The following is a 13064-nucleotide window of genomic DNA, read 5'->3' as shown; positions in this document are numbered from 1 at the left end:
CAAACATGACTGCCTGGGTTGGGTTGGGTAAAGGGTCAAAATGGACAGCTTTTAGAAAACATGTCAAATGGGTTCGGTTCAAATGGGTCGGGTCAGAGCAAGTTCGCGTGCTATACATCCACCGTTCCACCCAGTATTTACCAAAACGACCCCTGAAGTTTCTGCATATGTTGGTGGATAGCATGATAGTGTTGAAGAAATCAACACTGAAAAGTTTGAATTCGATTGTGGAATTTCCCCAGTAGTTGTGTCAGTGACGATATCAAGCACGAAAATTGATCAAACCATTTCAGATTCGTGAAGCTGTCAAGGAACCTGTTGCAATTTTGACCGGAAAAAAGGATCTTGAAGCACCGGAATTAGAGAAAAGGCTCAAGAGAGCATGTTCGAAGAAGAAGCTGTGACGAACACGTTGCAGTTTTGATTGAAAAGGAGGATTTTGGTGCTTCCGAATCAATTGATGAAGAAGCTGATTCAGTTTTGAGTGAAAAGGAGGATCTTGGTGCACACAAGTTGGAAAAAAGTCAAGTTATACAACAAAAAGTCAACAATGCCCATAATCTTAGTTGATGATAGTTAGTTGCTCTCTACAGCTCTCCAACTGATAGTCTGATACTGAAACTTTACAATCGAATAAAAAGTCAAAAGTCAACTCTGGGAAGTCAAATGCAGCAACATCTGACATTTTCTAGCCTGCATCATTTATGACACTATGGTTCAAAAAGATGAAGCTACAGTCTACCCTTCGGTTAATGGTGACGTGTGTTGGATCAGGCCCAAGAACACACGCAACACAAACTCAAAAGTACTCTCGAACAACAGTTATATGTTAACTACTTGAACTTTCTCTGACTTTGTCCTCTGCAACCAACCTGCTGTGTCCACCTAAAAACAACCAAATTTTGGAATATAATAATAATAATAAAATGCAAAAGTAATCTATCAATGATAATTTACCAACTTTAGAAATTTAAATTACCATGTATATTGTCCTTCCTTCGAATTTAAACTCGACTCTGACCGAATCTCTTGTTAAGCCTGCCTCTAGGCCCACCAAAACACGCTCTTCCTGCAGAATTGCATTCAACAAGGTTGACTTGCCAACATTAGGCCGGCCCACAAAAGCTAACTGCAGTGGTAGCTTTGACTTCTCTTCATTAGAACTTGATATAAATCATTCATCCCTAAACCAGTTTCTGCAGAGAGAGCAACAGGATCTTCCAATCCCAATGTACGCGCGGCTTTACTAGCAGACCAAAACATCATCAAGTGATTCAGCTGTATTCATTATCGTAACAATCCTCATTTCCGGAGCATGCTTTCTTAGCCACTTTCCAACGTCCAAATCCATGGGCAGCAACCCGTCTCTAGTCATCACATAAAAAACAATTTTATTTTGTTTCTATGTCAAAAACTAGTGTACATAAAAAGATATAGTGATGAAGATAAGACTAACCTTGCATCAATAAGAAATAGTGCGACTTTACACTATCTCAACACATTTGCGGTCATTTCTGCAGTCCGACCAAGAACAGAACCAGACGAAGCCTCAGCCTCTAACCCGGCTGAACCCAACAGCTTAAATCGCAAATAACCCAATTTCAAAATCCCTTCTATCTTCTTCTAATCTAACTAAATACCATATCCACACCAACCATATATAATGAATGATATTAAATACAACAAAAAGAAATTACTAGGTACAAACACACATTGTGCATCAATAAAACTAAATACCATATCCACTGACTTACAAATGGTTTAATGTGGGTGATGATTTAACAGGTCAAATGGGTAAAAAAGAGTAGCTTAAAAATAAAACGGGCCAAACAGGCTGAAAGGCTCCTAAATCATTTTATTGGATAAGTATATTATTCTTGACACAGTAACCTTTTTGGCAAAAAAAGGTTCAGGTCAACCAAACCTTTTTGACCCGTACCAAAAAAAGTATCGTTTTACCAAAATTTGTTTTGGCAAGTTAACCGACATGTCTGACTGACTAGCTAATTCACCTATAGTATAACAGTAAAAGACATATATTAGAATAGCTAACCGATTAAACAATTCGGATTTGCCAACATCGGGACGGCCAATGAGAAGTACAGTCGGAAGCAAGTGTGTATCTACTTTGCTGAACTCAACAGCACCAAAGTCTCTGGTATCATCACATACATCATCCTGAGCTTGTTTCTTATCACAAAACTTACACAGATGCGTAGAATCCCACATCCAATATGATAGGCCAATGAGAAGTACAGTCAGAAGCAAGTGTGTATCTACTTTGCTGAACTCAACAACACCAAAGTTTCTGGTATCATCACATACATCATCATCCTGAGCTGGAATGGTTTGTTTCTTATCACAAAACTTACACAGATGCGTAGAATCCCACATCCAATATGATAGGCCCATGAGAACAACTAATCTAAGCCCACAAACAAGTGATTATTAATATGACAAATAACCCACTTAGTCCCAAAGCCCAAATACAAGTGATCTGGTTAAAGCCTACAAGCCAAAATGAAATAACCAACTTAGGCCCAATATAACCGGCTTAAGACTCCACTTGATAAATCATTTTAAGAATTTAAAAGATAGCAAACTTACAACAGTCAGGTTCAGTTGAGTCATCAGATTTAACCTTTGAATTCAACTGGAACCATGAGAAAGCCAAATGAATATTAAAATTGTGATTAGAGAATAGCAGTCCCCGGGGGATGCTACATCAGGGCATTAATAACTTCATCAATAGTTAAGGGAAAAGAGTTAGTTTAAAGAAAAGCTTTGATAACTTCATCAATAGTTAAGAACGGGCTTAGGACCAGAACACTAGAAGTTAAAAATTGAAGGGTGTTTTTTCAATATAAATGTAATGATTTGAGTACAAATGCTATGGTACATATGAATACTATTAACAAGCATTTTGCATGTGTATAAAAAAAGATTGATGTTTTGGAACGTAGACTTACTTGAAATGATAGTGCTTTCTCAAGTTCCTTAACAACAACTTTCATTGTAGGACGTTGATCTTGAGTTTCTGCCACACATTGATATGCAATTTTCATGAATGCGTGTAAAGACTCATTGTTGGGTCCTCTCTTTAGGACAAAATTGTATTCACTGGTTTCTTCCTTTAGTATAGGATCTATCATGTCCTCTAGAGTTCCTCTGCAGAAGCTTTGTCTTGCCACAAGGCCCAACACTCTAACATTCTTGATATGTCAATAAATATACATATTATCCCCCATTTTATATATTTTTGGTTACAAATTCGTTGGAATTGACACTTAATTGTGTTTTATTTGAATATTGTAGTTTTGGAAAGCTTTTTGGTGATTCGTTGCGGAAAACTCAAGAAAAAATGAAGTTTGTGAAAATTTTGCCAAGACACAGCTACCAACAAAGAATGGCTGGTGCTTACAATAACAATGTCAGGATAAGGAAGTTCCAAGTCGGGGATATGGTGTTGAGAAAAGCATTCCAAAATACCATCAATCCTGCTGATGGGAAAGTGGCACCAAAGTGGGAAGGCCCCTACTTGATTGAAGCCGAAGCAGGAAAGTGGGCGTACAGATTACTAACCATGGAAGGAAATTTGTTACCAAGAGCCTGGAATGCTGTTCACTTAAAGAAGTATTTCATGTAAGCAGGATCCTTCTGATACATATGATCCTTACATTGAAGGCATCCCCGAAGGATCCCAACAATGTCGATGATCCTCACTCTGGTAAAATCTTTATCTTAAAACTATTACATTTCCTTATTTTTTACCTAAGGATAAGGATCATGTATCCTTCATCCTGATCTCACGAGAATTTGAGTCATGATAGTCCAGGTATCCTCAGCATATCGTTAAAGATCTTCAAAAGCACCTCAGATCCTTGGGTTCAACCCTAGTTATCCTTGGGCTTGTCCCCAGTTTCCGCCTGTAGCGCACGATGATCCTGATATAGTTCACGTCTTTGGGACCAGTACCCACTTTTGGGGCTGACAACCTCATCGTACTGGCTATACCCAGGATCCTACGTATAATGGTAGACGTACCATACATCCGTTCCTAAGGTTTCTAACGTTTTCACGTTAGCTAAGGTTTTGACATTTTCATGTCACTAAGTCTGGATAGTCGCCAGTAAGGGCCATACTCCAGTTTACATACGATCCTTGGGCTTGTCCCCAGTTATCCTTTGGGCTTGTCCCCAGTGATCCTTTGGGATCATCCCCAGTTATCCTTTGGGCTTGTCCCCAGCTAGTAACTTATCTTTTATATATTGGCTTAGTCCCAAGTTATATTCCATTTTGCAGGTTTCGAAGGCAAAACAATTAAGGATCATTAATCCTTACTACCCGTCAAAGTCTTACTTACGGTTATCCTAATTAAAGGTTGGGATCCTAACTTGGATCCTCAGGTATGATCCTTGACTGTTTTGATTATACTCATTATTCTGAACAACCCTCACACTTTGACAACAAAGCCTATGATCCTTGAAATAAACTACCTTGAAAATTTTCAATGATAGGATATTCTTAAACATGATTTGCTCAACTTTTGTTACTCTAACAAATCTGTTTCTAAAACAATTGGACAATAAGAGGATAAATAAAGGATAACAAAACAAGGTAAGCCGGAAAGATTAAAGTTATTTCATTAACAAAAGGATCTTAAACCCTTTCAAAAAAGTTGTCAAAATTGCCAACCCACGTTTCTACCAGCAAAACGTGGCCCGTCCACATGGGTTGGCAAAGGGTGTCCATTGTCTATGCGGTCATAGCAGGTGCAGGAAATTAAAAGCGGCAGGATCACAAAGGCTTCATCCCCCAAACAGAGGATCCCTCCACCATTTGCGATCCTACCTATTGTCCAAAGGATCCAGGATCCTTAACCCTAAAAACTATTGTTTAAGTTACAGACCATAAATTGTTTCAAAACATCAACAACCACAAAAACCACTTAAAAAAATTGGGCTCCGGCCTAGTCTCGAAATATCCATCATCGCCCAATCCTGCAGCTCAAACCTTCGCTGCTCCATCACCACCAGCTCCACTAGCTTCTCCACCCTGATCCTTGCCAGCATCACCACCTTCGAGCATAGGGATCTCCTCGGCCTCATCATCATCTTCCAACTCTGCCAGCCTTGCCTTCCAGCCCTCCACGTCCCATGAGCTCTTGTCGAAGGCAGGATCCTGAGCCTCCGCAGCCATCTGCAGTTGTATCTTATACATAGCAATTGCGGCAGAGACCTTGGCATCCTGGGTGATCTCCTGCTTCTCGCCATCCATGTTGATCAGCATTTGAGCAGCTTCATCCTTTGTAGCCCGGAGTTCCTTCTCAAGATCAGCTATCTTAAGATCCTTCAACACGCCCATTTGTTGGAGGTCGGCGATTTGGCTATCCTGATCCTCGACGTGGCCAAGGTAGGTCTCTATTTCAGCAAGTTTCTGCAAAAAAGGGAAAAAGGTAAGCTCAGGACCAGGTGATCCTCAAGGAAGCAGGATATGCAAGCAGGATATTTAAGGAGGATACGCAGGCAAGGGCAATGATCCTTACCTCATTGACGTAATCAAGAAACTGTTGGCGGAGCAGGGGAAATCCTTGGAGATCCTCAGAAGCCTTTCTCTTCTTTCCTTTACCCTTAACAGGTGCTTTAGGGGCTGAAGCTGAGGGACTAGCAGCAGGGGTCTTCTTCCTAGAAGACTTGACATTGGCAAGATCATCAATACCAAACTTGGAGGCAGACTTAGCAGACTTAGCAGATTTCTCAGCGCCTACACAATCAAAATAAGATAAGTACCCTAACTAATTTAACAGTCTTACATAGAACTATTTTTTAATGAGGATACTTACTTGACATTGTGGCAGATGCGGCAGATACTTCCTGTGAATCTTGGATGGTGACTTGAAAACTTCTGGTTTCAGGATCAAGCTTTCTGAAGGCTAGAACTCTCTCTCTCTTGCAGCAGGGGTCAACTTGAGATGAGTGACAGATATAGCTGCACAAAAAACAAAAAAGACATTAGTGATCCTTATCATAAGGGGCAAGTCTGATGGTGATCCTTCCAGGATCCTCTATCCTACCATGAGTGGCCCACTCCTTGGGCAGATCCTTCCCATTAGGGATGGTATCCCTCCTAACAAAGAAGAATCGTCGCTTCCAATTTGTATCATTTTTAGTGACCTTAAGAACAGGATGATCCTCTCCGGCTTTCCGTTTGAACAGATATCGACAGGAACCAAACGTGGTGAGATCATATAGCTCAGCCAGCTCCGACATCCATAAGTCAATCCCCTCCTGCTCAATGATCCTCTCAAGGGTATACAAAACCCCCCAGATCATCGGCATGGCTTGGATATAAGAGATGCCGGTCAAAGAAAAGAAGGATTGGGTGAAAGCTGGAAAGGGATATGAATATCCTATGGTGAACGGAGTAACAGGAAAAGCTACCCATGTGTCAGAAATAAAATCGCTTAAAGCGGTGGGAGTGAAAGACTTGAAGATAGCATCCGCCGGAAAACAGTGACGGATCCTATCGATGTGAGCATCGGTGAAGCAACACCTCTCAGTGGGAGAGTCCTTGATGATCCCTTGACCTTTCAAGGGACTGTTCTTCTTGTGATCCTTGTGAGGAGAATTCCGGAGCAACATATTCGCGATAGAATGGAAAAAGAAATAGGAACAGAGTAAGAGAAGGAAAGAAAAAAAAAGAAAGAATACCTGATCGATCTTTCGGACGAGATTATAAAGGGAGTAGCTCTTGAATTTAAATGCAAATTGATCCTAACTCTATCTCCTATTTATAATGATGATCTGCAGGATTGTCACTTCAATGACGTAAAAAGTTGCAACGGCTAGTCCGACTTCAACGGCTAGTTATCCGAGTTGCCCGTTGCAGATAAGATCAAAGAAAAATATAACTCATTAATTTACAATATAACTCCTTATATTTTGGGGGCAATTGTTAGGGCTGGATTTTTATAATACATGATCCTTACATGTGATCCTAACCAGTGATCCTTGTTTCTTTGGCAGATAGTGATCCTCAGCAGAGTTCCAGGATCAGGATCACGGACCATCATAGGATCCTCATGCTAACAGTTGCTTTCATTGAATTTAATGTCACTTTGCAGGGATGTCTAGCAGGATCCGCTCTTAGCATCACAATCAAGGGACGCGTCTTTACAACTTTGGCATATGCTTAATCAGAGATGAACGTTGTGAAGGATATGGAAACTTGGCATGATTTAAGGGCTATAATTTAGGCTAGATTTACTTTTATTTCTAAAGGGGTAATGAGCTGATTATTAGTTTGTTTACCTAAAATAGGCCACTCACACTTGTATATATAACACTCTTCCCCATTCGGAAGACACACAACACATTTCTCACACGCTTAGACACTCGAAACTATAGTGATCCTTGTACTCAGCTCATTATCATCCGAAGTTGTAACCATTTTTTCTTATATTGAAGTTTGGTGATCGGTAGTTGCCATCACCCGAGGTTTTTTATGCCGGAGATCATACATTGATCAAGGGCTTTTTCCTCGTATAAATCTTTGTGTCACTTGCATATTTCTTACTAAAGTGATCCTTTACTTTTTCAACTAACCAAGCATCATACCCCGTTTACATAGAGTTTGGTTGCATTATCCTTGTGTGATTTTTAACCAAAACAGCAACGTGTATTAACAAGTATTGACATTAGTCTAACATCTAGTTATTAAAATTGCCATTTAATTTAAAAAATAAATATATAAATATAAAATAATTAGGTAATGATGATGAGGGCTCCATCCCACACCCTGCAAGTTAAAGTGGGGCATGATAAAACCCCCTGACTGACGTGGATCCTACATGTCGCTTACGTGTCTTCATAATGCCCTTAGGGGCTCCATCCCACACCCTCTAGCCTTAGTACCATTAAATATATAAGGATCCACTTAATAGCCTCCCAATGCCTCTTTCCTATATTTGCAACGTATTCGTTAACCACACTAACATAGTTTTTATTTGGACTTACACACACCATTAGACACATTAGACTTCCAATTGCGTCAACATTTACCACTTCATCAATTTTAGAATTTGTTTATACAACTGAAACTAATTAAAGTACTACAAAAGAAACACGCGACTCGGATCAGTGATCTTTTTGCATTTGATTACCAGCATGGTACGTGTCACACAGATCACCATCATTTCTTGTGATCCAACTGCCATTGATTTTGACCTTCGAGTAATGGTTGACCAACATCGACTCCCATCATAACTCATAGAAACACCCAGAGAATAGATAGATGGAAGACATTTTATCAAATGAACCCTTTCTACCTGCCAATGTAAAGGCCCGTTATAAAGTTGACAGTGAACAACACCACATTTTTGTTGGATCGATTGCCTTATTCTTTGACATCCTAGGATTTTACCCAGAATATCAACATCCTCAGCAGCTGCTAACTATCACAAGCTGCTGTAGACTTTGACCTATCAGAAGCATTTGACTTTCTATAATTGTCACAATCTCTAGCATCAACATAGTATACAAATTTGGCCCATTAGGACTAAGACCAAATTCTGACTTTGACTTTCTTCGATTTTTTTTTTCCAGAAATAGATTATTTGCAGCCCTATTAATCAACAACAAAATATGGTCAATCACAGTCATTATGCTACTTTGACCAGCTTTGACCTTTATCAAAATGTGGCCATATTTTCTCCACAAAATAATGAGTTGCAGGGTGTCAAGACTATCCCAATTGCCATCATTAACCCAAAATTTGTTCAATAACACCGGAGCCCCCATCCAAGAACACCCAACATATTGCAAATGAGTCAACTGCAAATAATATTGGCACCAACTGCCACCTGCATCATCCAACACTAGATAATATTGGCCGAACGGTATGTTGGGTTAATCGGTTGGTTTAACGTGTTACATAAAAAACGAGAGAAGTGAACCCAAAAGACTAGTCTGGTGGGTGAGAGAGTCCATTTGGTATATAAACCCCACATTGATTGCCCATATACAACCGATGTGGGACAAGTCCCATACCTTGCAATGGTTTCGATCCATAAGATAACGGGTCACGGGTCAACCGGTCATCCATCAGCTAATGGGTCATGGGTAATATTCTTTTTTCATGTGCTTTGTATTTTCTAAATAAATAGGTTTGGTTTTGTTCCTTTAATATTGTACTCTTTCTAACAAGTCACCCTCATTATAGCCAATTGCTTTGGGTACTTTGAACTTCCCATGGAAACAGAAAGTGACACCATGAATATCAGCATGAACTGGAAGATGTGGTTATCAATTTAACAAGTGAAATCCGATCCCCTGGCCAATTGCATAATCTATTTTGTCAACACCTTTTGGATTTTAACTGAGTTAACCCTCAAAATCATGCGTCACGAGTCTAGGCGAACAGGTCATGGAAACACATTAGCCCTGTTTTCAAATGGTGTGAGCCTTGCTCCCATGTGTTGAGCTACATAAGTCAATCAAGGAGGGACTAACAATATAGTATTACACGTCACATAAATAGTTTATCATTCACCGATGCTTACATTTGCAAGCCCACATACTATTAACTCCTCTTAATTGCTTCACCGGTCACAATCCATGTATAAATAATTTTATCTTTTACAGATGCTCACATTTCATTGTTTCTTTGGTTTGGTCTATGAAGGGATTATGGTAAGTGGGCTTCCAATAATTTTCTTGGGACCTCTCACACTAAACATATAATTTTAGATATGTAATAACTTTAATATTGTGTATAATAATTTGATTAACATGTGTAGATTAGAAAGATTAACCATACAAGTGAGGTTAAAACATAAATATAATTGCATATATCACAAAATAAACATTACTTATAATTGGCAACACCATTCAGGACTATAAGGGGAGGGGGGTGGTTCACTAGTGATAGAATTTATCACTCACAAGCACCAATCAAGTTCCGCCATGTCATCAACCATTTTTTCATCACTCACAACTTTTTTTTACGCCTTCCGAAATGTATCGTATGCCAAATAGTTTGTAGCAACATACAGGAGACCTAAAATAAACTTGGTGTGAGGCCCTAGTAGAATTCTGCAGACCCCTCTTCCTTTACAATCTTTAAAAAAGCGTCTACAAGAATGTTGTACATGCCCCTCTGAAAAAAAAAAAAAAAAAAAAAAAAAAACACAAGGTGACAAGATAGGCGAGTCAGGACATTTACAATAAAAAGCGCTTTTTGTATAGTTATTAGGGCAATTAAGATTTAAAGTTTAAAGAATTTACTCATGCAAAAATAATATTGCGGGACTTATGTGATAATTAAGCAGAAGCCCCTTACATTATGGTTGGTTGAGATTACAAAAAAGGATATTATTATGATAATAGTATCAATATTTATTAAGGAAATGAATTAAAAGATGTATATACAAAAAATAAACTTTTGGCCGACTTTCAGGCTGTTCAAACCACCAATTTACGATAAATCACAACTCAAGTCACCAATTTCGGATAAAACACAACTCAAGCCACCAATTTGCGAGTAAACGGTCTAACTTTCCACCTCTAGATTAAAGCTATTTCATTTGTAAATAAAAAGGTCAACTTTTTTACCTAGACCATGAGTCGGGTTTTGACTTAGGTATGACTCAGGTAAGCACATATGGTGAAGCTCATTCTCGCAACAACACACCTGCAATTAATGACTCAGGTATACAAAGCTTTGACTTTTCTCTGAGTTTAGGAGTCAACCCTTTCTTGATAGTATCTTACGCAAATAACCGCACAAGATGTTATTAAAACTATCATAATAATGAAAATGTAGAATGTAAAAGTGAAAAAAAATATCATTAACCACACAAAAAGAGTAGCAGATCATCAGAAAATCATGACGGCAATTTACGGGTCAAAGAAGCAGGTTATCCAAATGCTGAAAACTAATTATAGTGCGTTAAAGATGCAATAAGCCCATAATCACTTTCAAAATACTCATAACTGCATATATAGAGGTCTGGTGATCTTTTTTCAATAGTTGGTTTCATACCAGTTGTGCCTGCAACTTATATACTATCATTCTATTCTAAGTTTATTTTCTCTACTATTCCTTCAATAATCTGAATTTAACGACAATTAACAATGACAAAAGTGATTATACCAATATCAAGCAGCAAAATACAGATTCAAACACTATCTCCTGGACATTTCATTACAACTGATTATCTAATTCTGATTATTTAATGCTGGGTAATCACTTTCTAAACACCAACTCATATACCCGGTACGGTTCGGTACCGGTACCGAAAAACAGGAAAAATGGGAACCGGTACCGAATATACCCGGTACGGTTGGTACCGGTACCCGGTACCAAATGCTCATCCCTAATTGAAACAACAGTGAATGCAGGTTTCATTCTGGTTGGTGGTCACAATATCATTTGGTGGAGAAGAAAATTATAACCATCGAAGGTTAGGGCAGGAAGAAAAATTCAAATGAAAAGATACACGTGGGAAATCTTCTATTGCTAAATATTAAACATTACGTTCAAACCATATAACCCAAACAGTTCAACTTGATCTAAGGGCTAATATGCATCTAAAAGCAGTTACAAATTAAGAGGAACATAAGAATATATAATGTGTATTATGCCCTCCTCTTTAGTAAAAATAACTCGTTGAAAACTATAATCATCAAGTTTGGCCTTTCTACAATACTAGAAATAAAGTATGAAACCAATATAATTTAGTGAAAATAACTCGTTGAAGGAAACTTTATTCAACAAGCTTAGCCTTTCTACAAAACTACAAATAAAGTATGAAACAATATAATTTTAGTCTTCGATCTCACCAATCACGCTATCTCACCCATTGCCAAAATCGCCGTGGTTGATTTTGTTTCGCTTTTGCTATTTTATACTTAGTACTTTACTCGAATAAATAAGTCCAAATTGGGAAAGTGATCTAGTCATCCCACAATGAAGTCCTTTTTTTCTGATTAGATTTATCCATTAGAGTTATATGCCATTTTAGTCTCTGTGGTTTGGATCATTTTGCCAGTTTAGTACAAATGTCTTATTTTTTGCTTGTAAGTACAAAAAAGTTTTACCGTTGCCATTTTAGTCCATTGGGTTAATTTCATTCATTTTTGTTAACGAGAAGGGTGATTCAATCGTTTTATATGGCTGAATTGCACCTATAGTTAATAGAATTACATATAAAATGACCGAATTGCCTTTCTTGTTAACAGAAAAAATGAATGAAGTTAATCCGGTTGACTAAAATGACAATGGTGCAACCTTTTTGGACTTACAAGCAAAAAAATAAAATATTTGGACTAAACAGGTAAAATAGCCTAAACCATAGAGAATAAAATAACATTTATCTCTATCCATTAATTTTAGTTGTTAATTACAAGTGGACTTATATTCAAACGTCATAATAAAAAAAAAGTTTCTTTTCACACCTTTGTCAAATAATGTTATTATATTTGAAAAATATTTTATTTTTGAATTGTTTATTTGTTAATGTCGATCTTCTCTCTTCCTTTCATATCAAACCCACGTTCCCACATTTATTGTAATAATTTATATCGATAACTCATTATGGCATGTATCCATCACGTACCAACTAAAATATTCATACACAATGTAACGTGTTTCCTCTAATTATTTATTATAAAACGATTATATAAGAGAAAAATGCCCGGATAGTCCCTGTGGTTTCACCTTTTTTCACCTATAGTCCCTATCTTTCTAAAACTACTTGAATAGTCCCCAAGGTTTTCCGTTTTGTTCTCGGATAGTCCCTGGGTCTAACTTCAGTTACTTTTCTCTGTTAAAATGATGTGAAATGACAAAAATACCCTTTCCTTTAAAAGGCCAAACCACAGGGACTATCCGAGCATCTTCTTCATCACCATCCTCCACCCTTCATCTTCAACCTCCACCCACCATCACCCTCCTCCACCCTCCACCATCACCGCCACAGTCGTACTTCAGGGAACTGATTGGGTTGCAGTTTGTGAAGCCATCGATAAAACTTCTTCACCGCCGCTTCAACCGCCTGCAAGCTC

At 38.2% G+C, this 13064-nt stretch overlaps 1 pseudogene; it reads right to left on the bottom strand.

The window, feature by feature from the left end:
* Positions 1 to 617: 617 nt before the first annotated feature.
* LOC118484223 lies at positions 618 to 3152 on the bottom strand (annotated as a pseudogene).
* Positions 3153 to 13064: the final 9912 nt, after the last annotated feature.

This window comes from Helianthus annuus, chromosome 11 (assembly GCF_002127325.2).
Source record: "Helianthus annuus cultivar XRQ/B chromosome 11, HanXRQr2.0-SUNRISE, whole genome shotgun sequence".
Taxonomy (NCBI): Eukaryota; Viridiplantae; Streptophyta; class Magnoliopsida; order Asterales; family Asteraceae; genus Helianthus; species Helianthus annuus.
The sequence above is the reverse complement of the archived record's forward strand: the minus strand, read 5'-3'. Positions and strand labels throughout refer to the sequence as shown.